This window comes from Papio anubis, chromosome 4 (assembly GCF_008728515.1).
Source record: "Papio anubis isolate 15944 chromosome 4, Panubis1.0, whole genome shotgun sequence".
NCBI classification, from domain to species: Eukaryota; Metazoa; Chordata; class Mammalia; order Primates; family Cercopithecidae; genus Papio; species Papio anubis.
This window is the reverse complement of record NC_044979.1, coordinates 86,123,764-86,148,376: the sequence shown is the minus strand read 5'-3', so window position 1 is coordinate 86,148,376 and position 24,613 is coordinate 86,123,764. Positions and strand designations below refer to the sequence as shown.

At 37.0% G+C, this 24,613-nt stretch overlaps 1 long non-coding RNA gene across 3 annotated transcripts in view; it reads left to right on the top strand.

Moving 5' to 3' along the window:
• The window catches only part of LOC110742856, a 157,460-nt gene that overhangs the window by 107,740 nt on the left and 25,107 nt on the right, over positions 1-24,613 (top strand). The window contains exon 3 of one of the 3 annotated variants that reach the window (XR_002521049.2): positions 894-3,719. The exons of the other annotated variants lie outside the window; for them this stretch is intronic. This is a non-coding gene — a long non-coding RNA (uncharacterized LOC110742856). Of the gene's footprint in view, positions 1-893; positions 3,720-24,613 lie in introns of those variants that run through there. 3 annotated transcript variants of the gene reach the window in all.

The following is a 24,613-nucleotide window of genomic DNA, read 5'->3' as shown; positions in this document are numbered from 1 at the left end:
TCTGGGCAAAATTTCCTCTCTCAAGCCTGCTGAGAGACAAGTGGTGACTCCTACCCTCAGAAGACCATTCCCACTTGATCCACGAATAATGGAAAATGAAATTTAAAAAAAAACTGGAGGTCTTTTTCCATTGTTCTGAATTATATACAATCCGTGGGACCTGGGGCTTTGCAATATAAGAGATAGAATTTCTCACTAGTGACTCAGAGTTGGACTTACTTTGATTTGGAAATATATATGTTTTATATCTAAATGTTGTGGTTTTATTTAAAAAAAATAGTGCTTGCTTCATTCTGAAAAGTTTGTGGAAGAGAAGAAAATTCATGGCAGTAATTGAATCAGGACACACACTGGTGAAATGCCCAATGGATGTACATATGTCAGTAGTGGGTAAGCATTGAGGCAGTATTGTCTAAAGACAATTCCTGTGTTTCTCTGTCTGCTATGCAGTTATATATAGTACAAATCCTGGAATGGTGTTTGTGAAGATTTCTCATCCTGCTTTACTTTCCTTCCTGGCAAATTCTCTGTCCCTGGTTATTTTTGAACCTTAACAGGTAGGGGGTTTATGTCTTTAGAAATGTACTGCAATTTTATGACTCTCCTTGATGAGTGAATTTTTCAGCAACCATATGGTGTGGCTGGCTCTGACTCTATCAAACTCTAATAATCTTCAGAGTCTGTGGAGCAGCTTATTCATTCCTATCTTTCTTAAGCTTTGCTATATTGATTGCAGTCTTTGATAAGTATAGTGGCTGAGTTTTCAGTCTCTGCTAGAAGGTTTGAATAAAAAAGCTTGAAAGACATCCTTTGAGTTTTCTTTTACAAAGTTTACTTTCTCCAATGGCATAGGCACAACAGATTAACAGAAAACTTTTCTTTTTTTTTTTTAGATATTTCAGAAAATATTTATCAAGCCTCTACATGTGAAATAATTGAGTTTCCTGGGTTAGTCTTACTGTCTCTTCTTATTTTATATGTATTAGAGTATGTTATTTCTACTGTAACCTCCCAGAGTATACTTACTTCAATTCGTTCAAGTGTGCTTAATTTGCACAATTATTTCAGAGTTTAAAGAAGTGAAATATTAGGTGGTATAATAAGTTAGCTTTATAAAGTAGAGCTCTACTATTTTATATCCAAGTAACAATTATTTAGTTAATATGTACTGTATACCTAGCATAGCACCTGCTCTGGAGAAACTTAATGTCTAAAATGAAATACTACTGTTAATAATAATGAATACAGCTACAATTTGTTGAGTGATTTCTACTTGCCAGGCACCATCACAGGATTTTACGGGTCTGATGTCAAGTCTCATACATACCCAAATGAATACTATTATTATTTTAACATGAAGGGAAAAATGAGACCTGGGCAAATTCAGTCTCTAGCTCCATACAAATAAACATCACATGGATAGCAAACCATGACTCAAATTTAGGCAGCAAGACTCTTCTGAATTATACTGCCTTTCTAGACAAGACAGAGAAAGATAACTAAAATAGAATATCTCTGATGAGAGAGAAGTTTAGTTCATGAAAGTTTTAATGAGGTTTGCAAACAAAATGGGGCTTTATCTTGAGGACAATAAAGATCATTGAGGGGATTTAAGCAAGGGGCTGACATAACTGGGTACAATTTTAGAAAGTTTCATCTCATAGTTGTGTGGTGAGTTAGAGACAGGAGAGATGAGATAAATATCTGTCTCAAGTTCCTGGTTTGTGTTACTGGACGAATGGAACAGTAGAGAGGAGGGAGGAAGATAATGAACTCACGGTTAGAAATGTGGGGTTGCACTGTGTAGAGTAAGGGGTGGAGCAGGATCTGACACTGAAAATAGAGATGTGCATTGGCGTTATGGATGGAATAAATAAGCCAAAAAACTGAATGGTATTACCTTCTGATTATTATAAAACCTTGAAAAAAGAGAGCCAAGAACTCCAGAAAAACTCCAATAATTTTGGAAGTTGCAGAACACTGTTGACAAAGTTGGCTGAGAACAATTTTGAACAATGATGGGAGGAATACAAAGCTAGCAGGTGTGTGCTAGCCAAGAAAAAAGTCATTTCAGGAGACAGGACAACTGTTATATAACCTTAAGATAGGCTTTGCAATCTGATGTTTGAAAATGTTCTGTTGAATTTATCAACAATCAGATTGGCAATCTAGGTGTGGATAATTTTAGAATAATGGATTCAACAAAGCTAGTTGAAGCTGACTGAGGAGAGAACTGGGAAGAAAAGAAGCAGAAATAGTAAATGTAACAACTCTTTAAGAAGCTCAGCTGCAAAGGACATGAGACCCCTATGTCTTACCATATACAAAAATTAAGCTGGATTAACAAGTTAAATGTAAGACCTGAAACTATAGAAACACTAGAAGAAATCTTCTTTTTCAACCCTTTCCCTTACCCCCTGCCTCCTTCCTTTAGAGTCCCTGGTGTCTTTTATTTTCATCTTTATAACCTTGTGTACCCATTATTTAGCTCTCACTCATAACCAAGAACCTGCACTATTTGGTTTTCTGTTTCTGAGTTAGGATAATGAAATCCATTTTCACTTAAGATAATGGCCTCCAGCTACATCCATGCTGCTACAAAGGACATGATTTCGTACTTTTTACCGCTATGTAGTATTTCACGGTGTATATGTACCACATGCCACGTAGTATTTCATGGTGTGTATGTATCACGTTTTCTTTGCCCAGTCAAACATTCATGGACACTTAACTTGGTTCCATGACTTTGCTATTGTGAATAGCGCCAGGGATTTTTGTCCCTATCTCCGAGATGGTATAGGCTCTAGCAAATGACCATTTCCGGTGAAAGATGAAACTGTGGGTAGTCAATAGGCAATATTTCTAGCAGTTTATATTACAACTTAAAAAGGATGAGAATGGAGGATGAAGTCTTTGTTATGAGAGGACTCAAGATGAGTCTTTTTATTTTGTGGATGAAACATATAGCTTAAACCATAAAAAGGCAATAGAAAAGAAAAGAGTTGGAGAATAGCATTTCAGGCAGAAGGAAGATCATGTGTGAAGGTTCTGAATTTAGAAATGAGCATGTCCTTCAAATGAACATAAAGATGTCCACTGTGAAGTGGACCAAACAAGGAAAAGAGGGGCTCAAGATATATTTGGAGAGATAGGAAGAGTCAAATCAGGTAGTTCCTTCAGTTCCTGTTAGGGATTTTGAATTTTAATGTAACATAATGAGAAGCTTTGAAGAATCCCGAGTTAAAAAGTTAAAAAAGTCAAAGTAACATCATTAACTCCTATTTTAAAAAAATGTTTTTCTGGGAGCAAAACTGGTAATGACTTGGACTTAGAAAGCAACCAGAATACAACCTGTGACCCCTGTTATTGATTACAGATACTTGATAGTAGATTATTTATGGACATACGTATTTGTTTGAGCTCCTTATATATTTTGATTATTCGTTCCTTGTCAGATGGGCAGCTTGCAAATATTTTCTCCCATTCTGTGGGTTGTCTCTTCACTTTTTTGATTATTTCCTTTGCTATGCAGAAGCTTTGAACCTGATGTGATCTCAATTATCCATTTTTGCTTTGGTTGCCAGTGCCTGTGGGTATTGCTCAATAAGTCTTTGCCCACTCCAATGTCCTGGAGAGTTTTCCCAATATTTTCTTGTAGAAGTTTTATAGTTTTATGTCTTAGATTTAAGTCTTTAATCCGCTTAAGTCTTTAATACAATGGATTAAGTCTTTAATCTATTAAGTCCTTTAATCCATATCTTTTTTTTTTTTTTTTTTTTTTTTTTTGAGACGGAGTCTCGCTCTGTCGTCCAGGCTGGAGTGCAGTGGCCGGATCTCAGCTCACTGCAAGCTCCGCCTCCCGGGTTCCCGCCATTCTCCTGCCTCAGCCTCCCAAGTAGCTGGGACCACAGGCGCCGCCACCTCGCCCGGCTAATTTTTTTTTGTGTGTGTGTGTTTTTAGTAGAGACGGGGTTTCGCCGTGTTAGCCAGGATGGTCTCGATCTCCTGACCTTGTGATCCGCCCGTCTCGGCCTCCCAAAGTGCTGGGATTACAGGCTTGAGCCACTGCGCCCGGCCTAATCCATATCCTTGATCGTTTTATTTATAGAAGAGATAGGGGTCTAGTTTCATTGTTCTGCATATGGATATACAGTTTTCCCACCACCATTTCTTGAAAAGACTGTCCTTTCCCCAATTTATGTTCTTGGCACCTTTGTCTAACACAAGTTCACTATAGATGTATGGATTTATTTCTCGGTTCTCTATTCTGTTCCACTGAACTATGTGTCTTTATTATTATTATTATTTTTTTTTGGAGACAGAGTCTTGCTCTGTTTCCCAGGCCGGAGTACAGTGGTGCAATCTCAGCTCACTGCAACCTCTGCCTCCTGGGTTCAAGTGATTCTTCTGCCTTAGCCTCCTGATTAGCTGGGTTTACAGGTGCTTGCCACCATGCCTGGCTACTTTTTTTTTTTTTTTTGCATTTTTAGTAGAGATGGGGTTTCACCATGTTGGTCAGGCTGGTCTTGAACTCCTGACCTGATGATCCACCCGCCTCAGCCTCCCAAAGTGCTGGGATTACAGGCGTGAGCCACCGCACGCAGTCTGTTTTTATGCCAGTTTCATGATATTTTGGTTACTTTAGCTCTGTAGTATAGTTTGAAGTCAGGTAATGTGATTCCTCCAGTTTTCTTCTTTCTACTTTGGCTATTCAAGTCTTTTGTATTTTCATATAAATTTTAGAACTTTTCTCTATTTCTGTGAAGAATATAATTATAGTTTGATAGGGATTGCATTAAATCTATAGAATGCTTTGAGTATTATTGACATTTTAACAATATGGATTCTTCCAGTCCATGAACATGGAATATCTTTCCATTTGTTGGTGTTCCCTTCAATTTCTTGCATCAGTGTTTCATAGTTTTTATTGTAGAGATCTTCCACTGCTTTGGTTAATTCCTAGGTCTTTTATTTGTAGCTAATGTAAATGGGATTACTTTCTTAATTTATTTTTCAGATTGTTGCTGTAGGTATATAAAACAGCTCTTGGCCATTGTGACCATCCTGGCTAACAAGGTGAAACCCCATCTCTACTAAAAATACAAAAAAAAAAAAAAAAAAGCTGGGTGTGGTGGTGGGCACCTGTAGTCCCAGCTACTTGGGAGGCTGAGGCAGGAGAATGGTGTGAACCTGGGAGGTGGAGCTTGCAGTGAGCCGAGATAACGCCACTGCACTCCAGTCTGGGTAACAAAGCGAGACTCCATCTCAAAAAAAAAAAAAAAAAAAAAAAGAAAGAAAAAGAAAAGCTCCTGGTTTTTGTATTTTTGTATGTTGATTTTGTGTTCTGTAACTTTACTGAAATTGTTTATCAGTTCTACTAGGATTTTTTTTTGTGTGTGGAATCTTTAGGTTTTTCCAAATGTAAGTTTATATAATATTCAAAAAATAATTTTACTTTTTCCTTTCCAATTTGGATGCCCTATTTCTTTGTCTTGTCTGATTGCTCTAGCTATGACTTCCAGTGCTTTGTTGAATAACAGTGGTGAAAATGGGTATCCTTGTCATGTTTCCAATCTTAGAGAAAAAACTGTTTTTCTCCATTTAGTATGATACTAGCTGTGGGTCTGTTGTATATAACTTTTACTGTGGCATTTTCATTCTATACCCAGTTTTTTAGGGTTTTTATTTTGAAAGGATGGTGAATTTAATCAAATGCTTTTTTCATCATGAATCGAAATGATCAGAAGGTTTTTGTTCTTCATTCTGTTGGTATGATGCATCACATTGATTAATGTGTGTATTTTAGACAACTGATCCTTGGGTCTTATTTTTTTATCCACTCAGTCACTCTATGTCTTTTGTTGGAGAGTTTATCCCATTTATATTTAATGTTATTATCAACAAGTAAGGACTTACTCCTGTGATTTTGTTATATGTTTTCTGGTTGTTCGGTGGTCTTTTCCTTCTTTCTTTCCTTCCTGTCTTCCTTTTAGTTAAAGTGATTTTCTCTGGAAATATGAGTTAGCTTCTTCCTTTTTATTTGTTATAAATCTATTGTATGTTCTTTGATTTGAGATTACCATGAGGCTTGCAAATACTATCTTATAACTCATTATTTTAAACTGACAACAACTTAACAGTGTTTGCATAAACACAGACACTAATAAAAACTCTATGCCTTAACTTTTTACCTCAACTTTTAAACTTTTTCCTTTTTTCTATTTATATCTTATTGTATTCCGTATGTATTGAAAAGTTGTTGTAGTTATTGATTGTTTTTAACTGATTCATCATTTAACCTTTATACTTAAGATAAAAGTAGTTTACAAACCACAGTTACAATTATATAATATTCTATGTTTTTCTGTGTACTTACTATTACCAGTGAATTTTGGACCTTCAAATGATTTCTTATTGCTCATTAATGTCCTTTTCTTTACTGTTGAGGTACTCCCTATAACATTTCTTGTAGGACAGGTCTGGTGTTGATGAAATCTCTCAGCTTTTGTTTGTCTGGAAAAGTCTTTATTTTTCCTTCATGTGTGAAAGATATTTTTGCCAGAAATACTATTCTATGGTAAAAGTTTTTTTTTTTTTTTTTTGTTTTTGTTTTTTTTTTGCCTTCAGCACTTCAATATGTCATGCCACTATCTCCTGACCCATAATATTACCACTGAAAAAGTCTGCTGCTCTATTGTATGTTGGTTTTTCTTTTCTCTTGATGGTTTTAGGAACATTTATTTATCCTTAACCTTTGGGAGTTTGATTATTAGATGCCTTGATGTAGTCTTCTTTGGATTAAATCTGCTTGGTATCTTATAACCTTCGTATACATGGATATTGAAATCTTTCTCTAGATTTGGGAAATTCTCTGTAATTATCCCTTTGAAAAAAATGTTCTACCTCTATCTTTCTCTCTAGCTCCTCTTCAAAGCCAATAACTCTTAGATTTGTCCTTTGGAGAGTATTTCTTAGATCCTGTAGATGTGCTTCATTGTTTTTTATTCTTTTTTCTTTTATCTCCTCTGCATATTTTCAAATAGCTTGTCTTCAAGCTCACTAATTCTTCTTCTACTTGATTCATTCTGCTACTAAGACTGATGCATTTTTCAGTATATCAGTTGCATTTTTTGCTCCAGAATTTCTGCCTGATGCATTTTAGTTACTTCAATCTCTTCATTAAGTTTATCTAAAAGAATTTTGAATTCCTTCTCGGTGTTATCTTGAATTTCTTTGAGGTTCCTCTAAACAGTTATTTTGAATTCACTATCTGAAAGGACACATATCTCTGTTTCTGTAAGATTAGTCCCTGGTCCCTTATTTAGTTCATTTGATGAGGTCATGTTTTCCTGGATTATCTTGATACTTGTGGATATTTGTCTGTGCCTGGGCCTTGAGCTAGATATTTATTGTAGTCTTTGCAGTCTGGACTTATGTGTACCTGACCTTTGGGGAAGGCTTTCCAGATAACTGAAAGGACTTGGGTGTTGTGATCTAGCTGTATCTGCACTGGGGTACAACAAGCCCAGTAATGCTGTGGTTCTGGTTCTTGCAGACTTGCAGGGGTACCACCTTGCTGATCTTAGATAAGATCTGGAAGAATTCTCTGGGTCACCATGCAGAAGCTCTTATTCTCTTCCCTTACTTCTCCCCAAATAAATAGGTCTCTCTCTTCTCTCTCTCTCTCTCTCTCTCTCTCTCTCATTCTCTGTCTCTCTGTTCTGAGTCACATGGAGATGGGAGTGGAATGACACAAGCACCCCACGTGGCCACTACCACTATGACTGTGCTGGGTCAGACCTGAAACCAGCACAGTGTTGGGTCTTTCCCAAGGTCTGCTCTAACCACTCCCTGGCTACTGTCTATGTTCAGTTAAGGCCCTGGGGTTCTATAATCATCAGGTGTAAAATCCAGCTAAGTCTGTGTCCTTTTCTTCAGAGTAGTGAGTTCCTCCAGGTCCTGGGTGGGTCCACAGGTATCATCTAGGAGTCTAGAGTCAAAAACCTTAGAAGTCTACCTGGTGTTCTCTTGTACTGTGGCTGAGCTGGCATTCAAACTATGAAATGTATTCCTTCCCACTTTTCCCTCCTCCTCTCCAAAGGCAGAGGAACCTCACCCTGTGGCCACTGGCACCACAGGCCCATGGGGAAGCTACTGCTGATGTTCCCTTAAGGCTCATGGGCTTTTCAGTCAGCTTATGGTAATTGCTCTCTGGCCTTGGACTTACCCTTCAAAGCAGTGGGCTCCTTTATGATCCAGGGCCGGTACAGAAATGTCATCCAAGAGCCAAGGGCTAGAACTGGGGACCCCAAGGGCCTACTTAGTATTCTACCCCATTGTGGTCAAGCTGCTACCTAAGGTGCAAGATAAATTTCCCTTTACTTTTGTCTCTGCTTTTCTCAAGCAAAATGAATCTTGCCCACTGTCCATCACAGATGCGAATGTGCTGAGTCTCATCTGAAGCCAGCAAGTCTCAGAGCCTCACTCAAGGGCTCACAGCATACTTCCTGGATATTGCTGCTTGTTATTCAGGGCTCAAGGGCTCATCAGGTAGCGGGTGATGAATCCTGCCAGGACTGGGTCCTTTCCTTTAAGGCAGTGGGTTTCCTTCTTGCCCCAGGTGTGTCTAGAAATGTCATCTGGGAGCTAGGGCCTAGAAAAGAGACCTTGCAACTATGGTGTTATATCCTCCTGTAGCTGAGATGGTACCCAAGATGCAGGACAAAGTCCTTTTCACTCTTCTGTCTCCTCTCCTCATGTGAATGAAGGGTTCTCTTTTGGAGCCATGAGCTTTGCAGGCTGGGGCTAGGGGAAGTGTGGTGCCAGCACTTTTGTCTTAGTAAGTGGTGCACCCATCCAGTTCCCTGTCTCTGAGCCCAGTTCAGCGCTAGGAGTTGTGGTCCTGTGGCCTAGACTACCCTTCAAGCTCATTTAGGGCCACGGTGCCCTTTAGCCCATGGTGGTGGGGCTTGCAGGTACTTAAGATCCAACTGCTGGGATGGGTAGTTCCCCTCTGACTAGGGCTGGTTTAAAAGCTTCCTCCACGGGCGGGTATCAACTGAGTTCATTCTGATTTTGCTTTCTGCTATTAACAGGGAAGCTCTGAGTTCAATGCAAGTCTCACAATTGCTGTACTCTCCCTCTTTCAAGCACTTAGATTCCCTTTCCACACCATGCCACCACTGCTAAGGGATAGAGGAGGGGTGGTGTTGGCAATTCAAGACTGCTTTTCCTCTCTTTTTAGTGACTCTTTCAGGGATATGAAGTTAAAACCAGGTAGAGTGTTCATCTGGTTTTTGTTTTTTATGAAGGTGCTTTTTTGGTATAGAGAGTTGTTAAATTGGTGTCCCTGCAGAAAGGATGATGAGTGGAGATTTCTATTCTGCTATCTTGCTCCATCACCACTCCCAACAACATTTGTTGAAGAAACTACCCTTTTCTCATTGTGTATTCTTGGTACCTTTGTTGAAGATCAGTTGGTCATATTGTGTGTTTATTTTCAAACTCTTTATTCTCTTCCATTGGTCTATGTATTTTTCCTTATACCTACCACACTATTTTGATTACAGTTGCTTTGTAACATATTTTGAAATCAGGACATGTGATGCCCCCAGCTTTGTTCTTTCTCAAGATTGCTTCGGCTATTTGGAGTCTTTTGTGGTTTCATATGGATTTTAGGATTGTTTTTTCTTTTTCTGTAAAAAATGTCAAATGGATTTTGATGGAGACTGCATTAAATGTGTAGATTGCTTTGGATGGTATGAGCACTTTTAACAATATTTATTCTTCCAATTCATGAACATGGGATGTCTTTCCATTTATTTTTATTTTATTTATTTATTTATTTATTTATTTATTTTGAGACAGAGTCTCGCTCTGTTGCCCAGGCTGTAGGGTTATGGCATGATCTTGGCTCACTGCAACCTCCAACTCTCAGGTTCAAGTGATTCTCCTGTCTCAGCCTCCCAAGTAACTGGGATTATAGGCACCCACCACCACACCCAGTTAATTTTTTTGTATTCTTTTTAATAGAGACAGGGTTTGACCATGTTGGCCAGGTTGGTCTCGAACTCCTGACCTCAAGTGATCTACCTGCCTCGGCCTCCCAAAGTGCTGGGATTACAGGTGTGAGCCACCGCACCCGACCATCTTTCCATTTATTTGTGTTTTAATTTCTTTCATCAATGTTTTCTAGTTTCAAGTGTACAAGGACTTTCACTTCCTTTGTTAAGTTTGTTTCTAAATTTGTATTCTTTTTGAGGGTATTATAAATAGGATTGCTTCCTTAATCTATTTTTTGGACAATTCTTTGATAGTGTGCAGAAATGCAACTGATATTTGTATGTTGATTTTGAATCAACAACTTTGCTGCATTTCTTAATTCTAGCAGGTTTTTTTTTGTTTTGTTTTTTGGTGGAGTCTTTGACATATTCAACATATAAAGTCATGTCATCTGCAAACAGTGATAATTTTGCTTTTTCCTTTACAATTTGGATGACTTTTATTTCTTTTTTGCCTAATTGTTATCTTGAGGACTTCCAGTACTCTGTTGAATAGAAGTGGTGGAGAATGGGGCATTCATGCCTCGTTTCTCAACTTATAGGAAAATCTTTCAGTTTTTCATCATTGAGTATGATGTCAGCTGTGGGATATATGTGTGTGTGTATGTGTATGTGTGTGTATATATATATATATTTAATATATGACCTTTTTTGTGTTGAGGTAAAGTCCTTCTCTACCTAGTTTGTTGCGGGTTTTTAATGTAAAAGGGTTTTGAATTTTGTCAAAAGCTAGAAAGCCTGGTGTTCAAATCCAAATATTTTCTCTCAATCTAAAATGTTTCATAACCTTCTCTTCTTTCCAAAACTCTCTCTTTTATAATTTTACTTTTTTTTCAATTATGCTTATGTCACAGAAGGACATTGTTACTCCCATTTTTCTTGTCTATAAACACCCTTTGAACAAAAAAAGCCCTCAGGATGTGTGAGCTACTTGAATGTATTAACAATGTATTAAACTAATAGTTAATAATGTTTAACTCAGTGAATGGCAAAAAAGTAGTGATCAAGAGATATTTATTGAATAAATAAAAAAAAACTGAATAGATGACTAGGAAGTTGGTATGGGTCAGGGGTCAAATTATTATAGCACCAGAAAAAGGAAGCAAGGACTATAATCCAAATCATTAGAACATTATTGTAACAAGACAGTCTTCTATGTAGCCTGCCCTGACTCCTGGGAACAGCAATGGCTTCAGAGATGCTGTTTTTTATACCACATTAAAATATTAATTAAATATTAAAAAATAGGCATGTTTCATAACACTGTAAAAGTCTACATACTAGGATTCTAGTGGGGATTCTTTTTTAACATCTGCAGGACAAATTTAGTGGCACCACTAAGAATGCCTGAGGCTACAAAAAAAGAGAAGAAATGAATCACTTGGCATAGTAATGACTAAGAAAATAAGGAAGTATTTTTCTATTAGTCAAACATCAAAGTGTGTAGCAAAATAAATCAGAAAGCTTCAAAACAACAAAACCAAAGCAACATTGCTACGGGCAGGGAAAAAATATCAACCAAGTGATACAGGTTATTTCAGAGGGATTTCGGCTCTTTTCCATGTTCAACAGCAAGGTGGTGGCAACTCAGGTTTCAATGATTTACTTTACCAACGATGATAAATGTGTTAAAAATTTTTATTATAAACAATGGGGAAGAGAAGAATGAAAAGGCAGGAGACTGAAGTGTGAGAGGTGTTGGGAGGCACTGAGTGGAGCTTCCTGGGGAACTAAGATGCTGTGTTTGAGCAATCTGTGCTTTCTGAAAACCGAAAGTTCAATTTTTTATATCATTCTTTTATTAAATGACATTTCTTATAGACATAATAAATATGTTTATTAATAAGAAATCAAACTGTGTAATGCCAGCTTGAGCAAAGCAAGTTTCTGTTGCAGGGTTTCGTGTGTTGCAAACCATTTGAAATTGTAAATAAAACTTCCATGTTTTTCTTTCCTATCCAGTATTTTGGGGGCATTTTGAAGGGAACTTTTTTCATTATTCAAAAAGGAAATGATTAATCTGCCTGTGTCCATTGCCAGCCAGATGGTGACATGAATTTGCAGTTTATTTAAGGATTGCCAACAATGGGGGAAGGGGAATCCTTCCTATTTGTGGTGTACCAATAATTTGAGAATAAACGAAATTATTTGCTGTGAGGTTGCATATCAGACAATGTTTCCTGTATCTTCTCTGAAGTCACCACGAAAAAATGCACCCGAAATTATATTATATGCTGACAGCTTTAAGAGACTATTCAAATGTTTTCTCTGCAACTTTCTTACAGTGTATATTTTATACTAACTTTTTAATAGTAATATATGAACTTTTTGTAGTAATATTTTATATGTGGAGATAAATATATGAAGAGAGATTGTATAATATAATTACATAATAATATATATATGGAGGCAGAATGACAGAGAGAGAAGCAACTTAGGCAATGTAAAGATCTGAAGTTGCTTAATTCACACAGATTTTTAGGGTATTAGGTCTTTTAGGGGTATCAAAAATTCTGATTTGACATCAGATTAAAACAACTTTCAGTTTACATTTAAAACATATTTTAAAAATATGTGGGCTGGGCGCGGTGGCTCACACCTGCAAACCCAGCACTTTGGGAGGCTGAGATGGGTGGATCACTTGCAGCCAGGACCAGCCTCGCTAACATGGTGAAACTTTGTCTCTACTAAAAATACAAAAATTAGCTGGGCAAGGTAGTGTGGCGCCTGTAATTCCAGCTATTTGAGGGGCTGAGGCATGAGAATTGCTTGAACCCGGGAGGCAGAGGTTGCGGTGAGCTGAGATTGGACCACTGCACGCCAGCCTGAGTGATTGAGACTCTGTCTCAACAACAACGACAATAACAATAACAGTAACAATAACAACAAAATATGTTGACATTCTTTTCATCATTATTTTATAAAATGAGTTTTCTTAACTATGGAAAAATTCAAACATATACAAATGTAGAGAATATAATAAAACAAACCCTCTTATTTCTGTTACTCAGCTTCAACAATTATCTTCTTAGGACCAATCTTTTTCCTTTTCCCATAAGACTTTTCAAAATTATTTTGAATACTCTATTTCGTATGATTTCATTCATAAATATTAAGTGTTACTGAAAGTTAATCTTTTCAACAAAAAAGAGGGTGAGATAAAAGGGTAACTGAAGCAAATACCTCTGATCTCAGCCATTCAGCTATAGCACAGAGAAATGATACTATTCAGCCTGAAACTGTGGCCTGAGGAAGCTTCATAAGTATTACATATTTTTTACCTTTTAACTGTTTTTAAAATCAATAACAAAACTCAACAATAATGAAACTGAAAGTACACTCAATCTGTGAAGATGAATTATACACTTCCTAGCAGTTTAAGGCTATTTCTTATGTGGCCAGGAGTCGTTTAGGTATACTGACTTTTTCAGTTCAGTTTATTCCTTTGGCCTTAGGATCTAACACAAACCAGTTCAATGCAAGCCAGAACCCAGAATGAGCCTAGAACTCCTGAGTGACATCCACTGGGTGCTTTCAGTGACAGCAAAAAAATAATACAGTCACTTTAGTCATTTTATAGGATTTCATGCTTTCACTTTATATTCAGTAAGTCATTAAAACTCATTCACTGTTTATTCAGTCATCCATGTATATGTATCTACTTGTGTATCTATTAATTTAATGAACATGTGTGTATTACTCTGAGTGATGTGGTAAGGCTACAAGGGTGAAATACAAATCTATGGCCTCTTATACTTCTAAAATGGAAGATAATTCAGTGATTTTTTAAAAATGAGCTATCAAACGAACAAGGGACATGAAGAAAACTTAAATGCTGATAAGGTAACAGAAGTCAATCTGAACATGCTACGTACTGTATGATTCCAACTATGTGGCTTTCTGGAAAAGGCGGGTGGAGACAGTAAAAAAGATCAGCAGTTTCCAGGGTTTGGGAGAAGGGAAGAATAAATAGGTAGAAAACAGGATTTTTAGGGCAGTGAAACTATTCAGTATGATACTGTATTCATGGATCCATGTCATTAACTTTTGCCTAGACCCATAGAGTATACAATGCAAAGGGTGAACCTTAATGTAAACTATGAACTTCAGTCAACAATAACGTATCACTGTTGGCTCATTAACTGTAACAACTGTACATCACTAATGCAGGCTGTTAATTATAAGGGAAATGGGAAGGGGTATATGAGAATGCTCTGTACTTGGAGCTCAATTTTTCTGTAAAGCTAAAACTGCTCAACAAATGAAGTCTATCAATTCAAAAACAATCTGTGACATCTGCCTTGCAGAATTTTAAGATATAGTTAGGAGCGAATGTATAAATAGCTACCTACATTAGTTTCCTAGGGCTGCTATAGCAACTTCCCACAAACTTAATAGATTTAAGTAATGGAAGGTTAACCTTTCGCCGTTTGGAGGCCAGCAGTTTGAAGTCAAGGTGTCTACAGGGCTCACTCTTCCTAAAGACTCTAATGGGGCAATCCTGCCTTGCCTCTTCCATGTGGCTCCAGAGTTTCTTGGGTTTTGGTCAATCCAATCTCTGCCTCCGTCTTTACATGGTCTCCCATTTTCCCTGTGTGGCTCTGCTCTTTGTGTCTCTTAATGGTTCACTTTAATGGATTTAAAGCCCACACATATAATCCAGGATGATCTCATCCTCAGATTCTTAATTATATCTGCAAAAAGCCTTTTCCCAAATAAGGTCACATTCGGAGGTTCAGGGAGTTATGATGTGATGTACCTTTTAGGGAGGCCACCATTCAACCCACTGCACCATCCATAATATGATTTGCACTTTATTAATAGATTAGGAATGCAGTGCTCTGTGAGGAAATTGAGGATGCATCATAGGGAAGGTGACATGAGAAGATTAAAGGTTGAATGGAGTTTTTTAGACTAGAGCAGGAGTGTTGTGGTGTAAGAGGTAATGGAATTCCATCTTTTGGGAGATAGTCCATGCAAAGATAGACAAATAACAAGGAAGCATGATTAGGAAGGAGTTAAGAAAGTCAGTGTGGCTAAAAGAAAGTCAATAAAGGCTAAAGGAAATAATAACTAATGGGTCTGAGATGTCAGACTGAAGTTGTGTTATAAAGGAGCTAACAATCATAAAAAACATTTGTTTATTGTCTTATTCAAGAATTTATTAAAGACAAAATCAGATTCCTACTTTAGAAATAGGGCTGTTGGCAGTGGAATCAGGACTTTAGGTGAGCAAAGACTAATGGCAGGGAGATGAACAGGCTAGAATCAATGAGATCCTACTTTGAGGCCTCATGAGTGGGGAGTGAACAGACAGAGGAGAAATAAGAGATATTTTGAATTTAGAATAGCCAGCGTGTGATGAATAACTGGATTTGTCTAGCAGAGAAGGGTGACTCTGGTTTATGGCTTTAACACTTAGCTCAATGCCATTATCCAAAAACGGGGATTTTTAGAGGAAGGAAGTAGTTTTATGAGGAGTGCAGAAGATTATGAGTTCACTTTTGGATATGTTTAATTTTGTCATACGTGTACTCAAGTTTTAAGTTTGGTTTATCAATTTTTTTTTTTTTTTTTTTTTTTTGCTTCTGATCAGTAAAGGGTGCTGAAATAAGCAACAAGCAAGCATTTGAGGAAATCTTCAAAAGTACCTTTAGAATTTCCCACACGGGTTGCTCCCAGTCAATTCCTGTCACAGATGACAAGCTCCAAGAGACCACATGGCTTTGGAAACATAAGAGGACTGAGGGAATCACTAAGTATTAAGACAGATTACTGATTCACAGAAGCGAGAAAATAGTTTCTCTTTCTGAGGAATAGAAGAAGGCTGCAATTACCGCTATGAAGTAGCAGGCCAATCTTATTATAAAGAGACTGTAAAAAGAATTAGAGCCTACACACTCTCCAGGGAAGAGGTCCTCAAACCCATAGCATTCTGCTTCATTACCTCTTATTTTTATCTTTGCAGAGCTGGTGCAAAGAAAGAAGAAATCTACATTCCAGCATAAAAATAAACATAATATCACTGTGACAGGGACTGATTCAGTATGGAAACATTGACTGTAGAGGCATTCTGGTTTACTTCAAAAGACTTTCAATAACTGCCAAAAGAGTTTATTTGGATAGTTTCAGTTTCATGTGTTTAATCAACGAAAAACTCAATCCAGAGTTGAAAGTTTGGCACAGCATATGTTCAGAAAAGGGGTGCATGTGTTCTTATTTTGGGGAGCATAAGTATGTTTCTGTGTGTGAATGTTTGGAGTATGAGCACAAGTGTGTGTGTGTGTGTGTGTGTGTGTACTATATTCTGTTTGATTCATTGCTTTATTATACTCTATGTTCCAGGGTACATGTGCACAACGTGCAGGTTTGTTACATATGTATACATGTGCCATGTTGATGTGCTAATAGGGTCCACACTTACAATCTTCAAAGCTGGCATCATCTCAGGCCTACATTTCTATGATTTCTACAACATTTCACCATGTTCTACATCTTACAAGAGTAAATGTTGCAAAGGAATTCTGTAACTACAGATAAGACTACAAAGTAGAAAAGTACAACTGATTTCCCTCTGATTAACAGCTGAATGCTTGATGTCAACAGGCATTTATTCTAAGGACTCATGTTCGCTCCATTGGTTTCAATGCACAGTATGTATGAGTGAATCTCTATTTGGCCATTTAGTTATACTGTAAAAGCAAAACAATGTGTCCTTAAAGGAAATGATCTCTTAGATTTGTTTGTTGTTGTTGCAATAGGCAAATCTCTCACCGTAGCCGATCATACAGGAATGTGTTAACAATAATGTGATGATGACCACCTCGCATACCACAGGCTTTTTACGGTTAGGGTGGGGAGGTCAAACAACACTTCATCCAGTGTTATCCAATGTTTCTTATCATATCAGTTACTTGGAGTATTTGCTAAAATCATAGTTCATAGGCTCCATTCCTGCTAAATAGCAATGTACAGCAAACAGGGAAATGTCACATAAGACGGTACTTTGTGAACTTATTAACACTGAATAAGTTTGGAAACAATGAACTACTCAAATCCCTTGTTTTGCAGATACCAAAATTAAGGCCAATGAAAATTACTTATCTAAAGGATGATTTATTTAAGTCTGGAAGTCAGGTCTCTTTCTTCTAAACCACTGTTGTTCTAGTTCACCCACCTACTAAGCACACGATACTTATAAAAATTCTGATTTGTGTTTCTCAACAATAGTGAATCTAAAGTTAGTCTAAGATGTCACAGTGAATTTGCTCCCAGTTCAAATATACAAAGTGACATGCAGTTTAGCCGTTTTGGAGAATACAGTGTTAATAATGCCAAGGGTATGATATTTATCCCTTTAGTTTCCTACATATGACCAAAGCTAGTGTTATGCTCATGCAGCATGCAACCATGGTTCCAGCCAGCTGCCTTGCAAATGTTTGCTGCTGATCAAAAGGGGATCAAGAGACAGAGTATGGGTGACTCAACACCATCATCTACATTTGCAAGCACATAACTCTAAGTGCATGTGTTACTGACAATGCCTCTGTAGCATCTCTGCAGGTGAAGAACATTTTTTTTTTTTCTAGAGACAGAGTCTCGCTCTGTTGCCCAGGCCAGAGTGCAATGGTGCAATCTCGGCTCACTTCAACCTCCACCTCCTGGGTTCAAGCAATTCTCCTGCCTCAGCCTCCCAAGTAGCTGGGATTACAGGAACCCACTTCCACGCCTGGCTAAATTTTGTAATTTTAGTAGACACAGGGTTTCACCATGTTGACCAGGCTGGAGAACAATTTCTTTATAGAACCAATGTCATTATGTTCTCATTCTGTATTAATTTTAGAAACACTGGCTGGGAAAAGGCAAAGAAACTTAGCCAAAGCTAAGAAATGTGATGGGCAGACAAGAAGTAAAATATTCTAAGGGACTTTGGACAATCAGTGATATATCTGTGTAAGAAATCAGAAAAGTGTAGTATGCCTTGGTGTACTGTCCAATGAAGGACTATATGATTCTCATGCATATTTTTGCTCCATTATAAGCTATTTTTATGGTAATTATAATATGACCAAGTAGCTATTTACTTTATAGAGTTATTCTTCACGTATAAATGTATATTTTCTCATTACAAAAGTAAAACACATTTACAAAACAAAAATTGTAGAAAAGTTACACACCAAAAAGGAAATAGTAAACAACCATATTACCAGCACCTATCAGTAAATTCTGCCAATAATTCAGTGTGTAAACTCTCAATTCCTCTTTCAAGTATACATTGCACATATATGCACACACACAAATCTGTCTCTGATAGATCATACCACATCCTCCTTTAATTAATGATATTCTTTTTGATATTTTTTTCCATATTAATAAAAATTAATATTTATAATATATTATCCGATTGACTCATTTATCACTTAGCATGACTGCTTGATGGAGACTGAGAAGTTAAGAGAATGTGTCTTCACAATAAATAGCCATAGTGACCCACAGGGGCTTGACCTCTTTAATGACTGCTTTCCTCTGCTTGTCCCAGGTTAAAACCACTACCACTCCCTGTCTTGCCCTTTCCCTGGAAAAAAGGTTGCTACAGTTAACTCTCTTTAGTTCATCTACTTACTTCAGATTATTTTCCCACTCACTGCTTTATTTACTTATGTATTTTTTTTTATTTTTCCATAAGTTATTGGGGTAAACGTGGTATTTGGTTACATGAGTACCTTCCGTAGTGGAGATTTGTGAGAACCTGGTGCACCCATCACCCTAGCAGTATATACTGCACCAATTTATTGTCTTTTATCCCTGGCTCCCCTCCCACTCTTCCCCCCAAGTCCCCAAAGTCCACTGTATCATTCTTATGCCTTTGCATCCTCATAGGTCAGCTTGTACATATCATTGAGAACATATGATGTTTGGTTTTCCGTTCCTGAGTTACTTCACTTAGAATAATAGTCTATAATCTCATCCAGGTCATTGTTAATGCTGTTAATTTGTTCCTTTTTATGACTGAGTAGTATTTCATCATATATATACACACACACACATATATACACACGTATATACACACATATATATACACATATATAATATATACACATATACACATATATATGTGTATATATGTGTGTATAATATATGTACATATATACATATACTGGAGTTTCTTTATCCACTCATTGATTGATGGGCATTTGGGTTGGTTCCACTATTTTGCAATTGTGAATTGTACTGCTATAAACATGCATGTGCAAGTATCTTTTTCAAATAATGACCTTTCTCCCTCTGGGTAGATACCAGTAGTGGGATTGCTGGATCGAATCTTAGTTCTACTTTTAGTTCTCTAAGGAATCTCCACACTGTTTTCCATAGTGGCTGTACTAGTTTACAGTCCCACCAGCTGTGTAGAAATGTTTCCTGATTGCCGCATTCATGCCAACATCTACTGTGTTTTGATTCTTTCATGATGGCTATCCTTCCAGGAGTAAGGTGGTATTGCATGATAGTTTTGATTTGCATTTCCCTGATCATTAGTGATGTTGAACATTTTTCCATATGTTTGTTGGCCATTTGTATATCTTCTTTTGAGAATTGTCTATTCATGTCCTTAGCCCACTTTTTGATGGGATTGATTGTTTTTTTCTTACTAATTTGTTTACCACTCACTGCTTTAGACTCTCTCTCTCTTTCTCTCTCTCTCTCTCTCAACGATCTAGTCCCTTTGGGTTGACAACATCCTAGGGTGGACTGCCTGACCATCTCCTCAGGACTTTGATTTTAAAGTTATCAGCCTTTGTACTCTGCCTCTAGCTTCCTATGAACCAGTAAGATTCTCTAATCCTGACTTCAACTAAGTATTCATGAATTCATGCTTCCTCTTGGACCAATTTGCCAAGCTTCTAATTCTTCTCGAGACATAGTTATGGCTTACTAAACATTATCTGTTCATGTATACTTTATTTGGTAATAACTGTTCTTAGCGGAAGGATAAATCATGGCCCCTATATTTAAAATTAAAATGTAGGTGGAGAACAAAGATTGACACAAAAACAAGAGACACAGGCTGGAATAAACCTGTGCATAGACCTGTCATTTTGAACCAGGGATATGACACTGATACGTTCCCTCTCAATCTTCACTTCACTCACATGGAAGTGATATGTTATGCCAATCGCTCAAGAAAATATTGTGGATTTTTTTTTCACATTAACAGTCACTTTTATATTATACTGACATCAGTCTTTTGAATTACACATTCTTTTTTGAAGAAAATAACTCAGTAAGTATACATGCAGCTACTTATCTTTCTTTGGCAATGCCTCTAAAATAATGAGCAAGGAATTAACAGCTATTGTATTTACCTTTTATAGAAAACACGGGCAAGATTCACCTGTTTTTCTTAAACATTTTGTGAATTCATGTAAGCTGCTCACATTTTCCACATTTCAATTTTCTCCATCCTTAATTTTTTTTTCTTTTTTTTTCTTTCTTTTCTTTTTTTTTTTTTGACTGAGTCTTGCTCTGTTGCCCAGGCTGGAGCGCAGTGGCATGATCTTGGCTCACCACAACTTCTGCCTCCCAGGTTCAAGTGATTCTCCTGCCTCAGCCTCCTGAGTAGCTGGGATTACAGGAATGTGCCATCATGCCCGGCTAATTATTATTATTATTATTATTATTATTATTATTTTTTATTTTTATTTTGTATTTTTAGTAGAGACGGGGTTTCTCCATGTTGGTCATGGCTGGTCTTGAACTCCCAACTCAGGTGATCCTCCCGTCTCGGCCTCCCAAAGTGCTGGCATTACAGGCATGAGCCACCATGCTCGACCCTTCTCCATCCTTAATTGTGATGAAGAGCAACTGGTGTAACAGATATGGTCTCACTTGGGACACTGTAAGCCACATGCTCATCCACCCAATCCTTACACTGCAGTTTTAATAGCATAAGAAGCCATTGCACTAACAGACATTTACCATTCTGTAGCTTGCCACCCTCTCTGGCAGCTCAGAATGCCTACTTTGCTCTGAGTTTAGCAGAGCTGGTGACTGATACAGTTGGCTTGCAAAGAGAAGTGGGAAGATAAAGATGGACCCATATTAAATGTTATCAACATCTTCCTGTTATCAGAAAGTTAGCAAACGGTGTTAGGATGCCATTAATCAATGCATTTTCCCTCTGCTCCTTACCTTCAGCCTCATCTTTAACACTAGGGGAATAATTTAACAAATCTTACCATGTGCCAGAGTCTAAGATAAACATTTTACTTGCTTCAATCTTATTTGATCCTTTCTACTACCTGATGATGTAGGTTAACATTTATTCAAGTTTTCCAGGGAAAATTAAAGCTTAGAGAGGACTCATCATTTTCCCAAGTGCACAGGATTTTAAAACCCTGGCATTTGAACACTTTCAACATGGTTCCAGGGTCAAAGCATTTAGTCACTTGACTATACTCTCTTCCAAAGAAAAGCTATGGGACTAGAAACAACTGGAAGCATCAACCCAAGTGAGGCACTGTTGTTTATCTCAAAGAGAAAGTAAATGCTCAACATTTAGTAGCTACCTCTTCTCTTTCTCCTCATTCCTTGGGTAAAATCTTTTTTACATTGCTGTATGAAGGATCAACTAAGGCAAATTACACAGGAAGAAAAATACATTTGAGTAATTTACAGAGAATAGACCACTAACTACTCAGGGAAAGAAAGAGGAGGAGCATCCATTGAATGCCAGACATAAATGTTTTCACTTATGACACGTCCCTACTGCTATGTGGCATTGGCTTGCTTTACAGATAAGTCATTGAATTCTTCACATTTATAAGTTGCATTGCTTTTGATGCTAAAGATACAAAGATACTGTCCCTGTTCTTCTGATTGTCCCTCTGCCTACTGGGAAGTCAGATATGAAGATCTTAATTAAAATAGAGAAGAATAAATGTGATTAAAGGAATGTATACTATAAAATATAATTCCTGAGTCTTTTGATTTACTCATACAAAGCCTGCAAAAATCCTGAGAATTCATGGAATTTCAGACTTCTCCTATGGAGAATAGGTCAATTAAGTCTAGGTTTGAATTTAATTCATGTTAAGGTAGTCAAAAGTCATTTTTAATTTTGAACTTATGCAAACAATCTAAGGAAACATCAAAATGACTGTTTTTTGTGTTTCTGGATAACTTCCTTCACAAACCTCCGTGGATGGTGCTGAACACAGGACTGTTCACAGAGTTATGCAGGTAAAACTTGAACAGACAATTTTGTATAGTCTGAGGCAGTAAAATTAAAGCTATGACTTTTTTTTCTCATCAAGCTTTTCCAGATACAAATTCTACCTTTTGACGAGATGCCAAGAAGTTAACCATTAAAGTAATGTATCTGGCACCACAATATCTGGCTTTTTAAATACTCTTTATAATAAAACATAACAACATTGTACTTGAGTTTTCAATTGCTTTTTCTTTTTGATTGTCTCTGCAGAGACATGTATTTGAGTCACAAGATGCACTTAAGTTTAATGTCTCCAAAACCACAGACAGAATTTTGAGTTATTTTAAATTGGTATTTTAATAGAAAGTATGGATAAAAGTAAGAAACACAGTAAAACCTGGTGACTTCCCAATACATCTATAAACTGTTGGCTGTTTTAGAAAAATGTAAAAACAATGCACAAAGAAACCCACTTCCAAAAATGAAGTCTCAAATGTTCTCAAATCAAATATAATTGGAAGGAGCAGTTGAAACTAAGAAACATAGTTCTATATTGAAAACCTGTGATGAAAAAAATATTAAAGTCAGTCTCAAATGTTAATAAAAATGCTTGTAGATGAACAATTGTCATTTTGAAAAGACATTATCAATACTGAACAGAATTTATAAATGATAACCTAATTGATAATTATAGTGAAGATTTCAAAGTATTATACAACTATATATATATAGTATATGCTATATATATAGTATGCATAAGGAAGAAATGCATATAACAGAAGTGAATTCTTTTATAAATAATATTACAAATGTATGTTTTGTTACATTTGCTTTGCTTCATAGAGACATGTAATAATACTTTGTCTTCAGTTTCCGTACCGTAAAATAAAAGTTATATATGACCCCCTACCTTGCTTCCAAAGCAAGAAAATGAGCCCATTCTTTCCACTGGCATTACAAGTCACTATTTTCCCCCCAATATATCACCTTTTTTATTATGTTCAGATTGAGGATCTCAAAAATGCAAACCAGTCCTCCTGTTTTAGGAACATATATAAGAACTCTTTCTTTAAAAAAAAAATAATAAAAAAATAAGTAAATGCTTTTCATATTGGGATCTGGGGTACTGTAAGAAAGGTATTCCAATTGATGGCAGAAAGCCATTTTGAGGAAACAAACTGTATATAAGCGTGGGGACATAGCCTTTGTAGCTCTGAAACAGCTTACACAAAGAGCTCATATATAAATTTGGCTCACCTCAGCAATGCTTTTTCTTTAAATTACAGAGAAATCTGAAATGCATTGGGTGTATGTAAGGGCAAACTGTGGCCCTGAGTAAAAAATGTGTGTTTAAAAGGGGAAATGTGGAAGTAATTATTACCTTGATGTATTTACCAGAATGCACAGAATATATTCAGCATGTCTTGCCTGGGCATTGAGGGTTTCTCAGAACACCTATGACTAAAAATCCAGCATTAAGCATCATGCAATCACGGAGTGAATGATAAACCACCTTTACCCAGGTATTGTTGCCTTGGAAAGCCTCAAGGAGCCAGGCTGCTGAGATGGACCGAAATAACCTTTTTAAATGAGTAAGTCTCACTATTGCTGGCTTTGGCTATTCTCTGGTTCAAAATGAACAAATCAGTGTTGCAGGCAGGCACTTTAGAGAAATAAACAGGAACTTTTGTTTCCTTCCATTTAGAGGCTAAAACACAAGAATTAGGAAGAAGTGCTAAGTAACTGAAAAAAAAAAAAAAGTCTGGCTGCATTTCATGATCACTGTTGGGCCTTTAAAAGTGTGCTCATGGCCAAGCTAACATCCATATTTCTTGTTAACCAGACTTAAAAGGAGGCTCTGGTCAGTAATAAGAAGTGGGGGAATGTACAAGGAGAGAGTTCCAGTGGGTTGGCCACAACAGGTAAACTCTACAAAGTAGCTTGAAGTGGAGACAGCCAGCAAAAATAATCTATGCCAGAGACCTTGAGGAAATGCCCAAAGCAAGACGCTTGTGAAAACACAGGAAAATCCCTAATTTTTTTTTGTAGCAAAGTTACCAGTTGGGCCCTAGGAAAGAAGTTATGCTGAAGGGGGCAGGCCCTAAACAACATGGCGTGTCCTCTATGATTTCAGCAAATGCCAGTGCATATTTAGGGCTTCTATTATAGAACAAGTAGGTAATCCATGGATATATTGAGCCAGCCAAATAGTACAGGATCAAAAGATTTAAATTTTTGCATTTGCCTTGGCTCCCAGAACAATAGATAATAAACATTGCCTCTTTGCAGCAAAGTTCTTGGATACATTACTACTTCCTGTTCCCTTGTGACATACCTCACTGAT